Source organism: Triticum aestivum, unplaced genomic scaffold (genome assembly GCF_018294505.1).
Source record: "Triticum aestivum cultivar Chinese Spring unplaced genomic scaffold, IWGSC CS RefSeq v2.1 scaffold63265, whole genome shotgun sequence".
Taxonomy (NCBI): Eukaryota; Viridiplantae; Streptophyta; class Magnoliopsida; order Poales; family Poaceae; genus Triticum; species Triticum aestivum.
Window position 1 is genome coordinate 53071 of NW_025228076.1, and position 3378 is coordinate 56448.

Genomic DNA, 3378 nt, shown 5'->3' on the forward strand with positions numbered 1-3378 from the left:
AAATTATGATACCATGCCAACTTTCAACCTTTTCCGAGTTCATTCGAAATGCTTTTCAATTTCAGGGTCTTATAGCTCAAAATAATCAGTAAATGCATGAAAAATAACAAATGAAGTCAGAAAGGGTTGAAAATTGATAATGTGGCTTTGAATTGTGCATTTTGAGCACAGAAAAACTAAGGAGTTCGAATAAGTTCAAAAAAATGAAATCCCTTTGTAACAGACGAGTTTCCGTATGAAACCCTGATACTTCGAAAGAGATTGTCCGTTTTGTACACGAAGTGCATCCAGTTTTTTCCGTAACCATCTCTACTTTCCTTCACATGCTATGTGGGTCAAATGATGATACCATGCTAACTTTCAATCTTTTCAGAGTTCATTTGAAATGCTTTTGAATTTCAGGGTCTTATAGCTCAAAATAATCAGTAAATGCATGAAAAATAACAAATGAAGTCAGAAAGGGTTGAAAATTGATGACGTGGCTTTCAATGGCGCATTTTGAGCATAGAAAAACTATGGAGTTCAAATAAGTTCAAAAAAATGAAATCCCTTTGTAACAGACGAGTTTCCGTACGAAACCCTGATACTTCGAAAGAGAATGTCCGTTTTGTACAAGAAGTGCATCCAGTTTTTGCCGTAACCCTCTCTACTTTCTTGCACAGGCTATGTGGGTCAAATGATGATACCATGCCAACGTTCAACCTTTTAAGAGTTCATTTGAAATGCTTTTCAATTTCAGGGTCTTATAGCTCAAAATAATCAGTAAATGCATGAAAAATAACAAATGAAGTCAGAAAGGGTTGAAAATTGATGACGTGGCTTTGAATGGTGCATTTTGAGCACAGAAAAACTATGGAGTTCAAATATTTCAAAAAAATGAAATCCCTTTGTAACACACGAGTTTCTGTGTGAAACCCTGATACTTCGAAAGAGATTGTCCGTTTTGTACATGAAGTGCATCCAGTTTTTGTCGTAACCCTCTCTACATTCTTGCACATTCTATGTGGGTCAAATGATGATACCATGCCAACTTTCAACCTTTTCCGAGTTCATTTGAAATGCTTTTCAATTTCATGGTCTTATAGCTCAAAATAATCAGTAAAGGCATGAAAAATAACAAATGAAGTCAGAAAGGGTTGAAAGTTGATGACATGGCTTTGAATGGTGCATTTTGAGCATAGAAAAAATATGGAGTTCAAATAAGTTCAAAAAAAATGAAATCCCTTTGTAACAGACGAGTTTCCGTATGAAACCCTAATAGTTCGAAAGAGATTGTCTGTTTTGTACACGAAGTGCATCCAGTTTTTTCCGTAACCCACTCTACTTTCTTGCACATGCTATGTGGGTCAAATGATGATACTATGCCAACTTTCAACCTTTTCAGAGTTCATTTGAAATGCTTTTCAATTTCAGGGTCATATAGCTCAAAATAATCAGTAAATGCATGAAAAATAACAAATAAAGTCAGAAAGGGATAAAAATTGATGATGTGGCTTTGCATGGTGCATTTTGAGCACAGAAAAACTATGGAGTTCAAATAAGTTCCAAAAAATGAAATCCCTTTGTAACAGGCGAGTTTTCGTATGAAACCCTGATACTTCGAAAGAGATTGTCCGTTTTGTACATGAAGTGCATCCAGTTTTTGCCGTAACCCTCTCTACTTTCTTGCACAGGCTATGTGGGTCAAATGATGATACCATGCCAACGTTCAACCTTTTAAGAGTTCGTTTGAAATGCTTTTCAATTTCACGGTCTTATAGCTCAAAATAATTAGTAAATGCATGCAAAATAACAAATGAAGTCAGAAAGGGTTAAAAATTGATGACGTGGCTTTGAATGGTGCATTTTGAGCACAGAAAAACTATGGTGTTCAAATAAGTTCAAAAAAATGAAATCCCTTTGTAACAGACGAGTTTCTGTGTGAAACCCTGATACTTCGAAAGAGATTGTCCGTTTTGTACACGAAGTGCATCCAGTTTTTGCCGTAACCCTCTCTACTTTCTTGCACATGCTATGTGGGTCAAATTATTATACCATCCCAACTTTCAACCTTTTCAGAGTTCATTTGAAATGCTTTTCAATTTCAGGGTCTTATAGCTCAAAATAAACAGTAAATGCATGAAAAATAACAAATGAAGTTAGAAAGGGTTGAAATTGATGACGTGGCTTTGAATGGCGCATTTTGAGCATGGAAAAACTATGGAGTTCAAATAAGTTCAAAAAAATGAAATCCCTTTGTAGCAGACGAGTTTCCGTATGAAACCCTGATACTTCGAAAGAGATTGTCCGTTTTGTACACGAAGTGCATCCAGTTTTTGCCGTAACCCTCTCTAATTTCTTGCACAGGCTATGTGGGTCAAATGATGATACCATGCCAACGTTCAACCTTTTCAGAGTTCATTTGAAATGCTTTTCAATTTCAGGGTCTTATAGCTCAAAATAATCAGTAAATGCTTGAAAAATAACAAATAAAGTCAGAAAGGGTTAAAAATTGATGATGTGGCTTTGCATGGTGCATTTTGAGCACAGAAAAACTATGGAGTTCAAATAAGTTCCAAAAAATGAAATCCCTTTGTAACAGGCGAGTTTTCGTATGAAACCATGATACTTCGAAAGAGATTGTCCGTTTTGTACATGCAGTGCATCCAGTTTTTGCCGTAACCCTCTCTACTTTCTTGCACAGGCTATGTGGGTCAAATGATGATACCATGCCAACGTTCAACCATTTAAGAGTTCACTTGAAATGCTTTTCTATTTCAGGGTCTTATAGCTCAAAATAACCAGTAAATGCATGAAAAAGAACAAATGAAGTCAGAAAGGGTTAAAAATTGATGTCGTGGCTTTGAATGGTGCATTTTGAGCACAGAAAAACTATGGTGTTCAAATAAGTTCACAAAATGAAATCCCTTTGTAGCAGACGAGTTTCTGTGTGAAACCCTGATACTTCGAAAGAGATTGTCCGTTTTGTACACGAAGTGCATCCAGTTTTTGCCGTAACCCTCTCTACTTCTTGCACATGCTATGTGGGTCAAATTATTATACCATCCCAACTTTCAACCTTTTCAGAGTTCATTTGGAATGCTTTTCAATTTCAGGGTCTTATAGCTCAAAATAGTCAGTAAATGCATGAAAAATAACAAATGAAGTCAGACAGGGTTGAAAATTAATGATGTGGCTTTGAATGGCGCATTTTGAGCATGGAAAAACTATGGAGTTCAAATAAGTTCAAAAAAATGAAATCCCTTTGTAACAGACGAGTTTCCGTATGAAACCCTGATATTTCGAAAGAGATTGTCCGTTTTGTACACAAAGTGCATCCAGTTTTTGCCGTAACCCTCTCTACTTTATTGCACAGGCTATGTGGGTCAAATGATGATA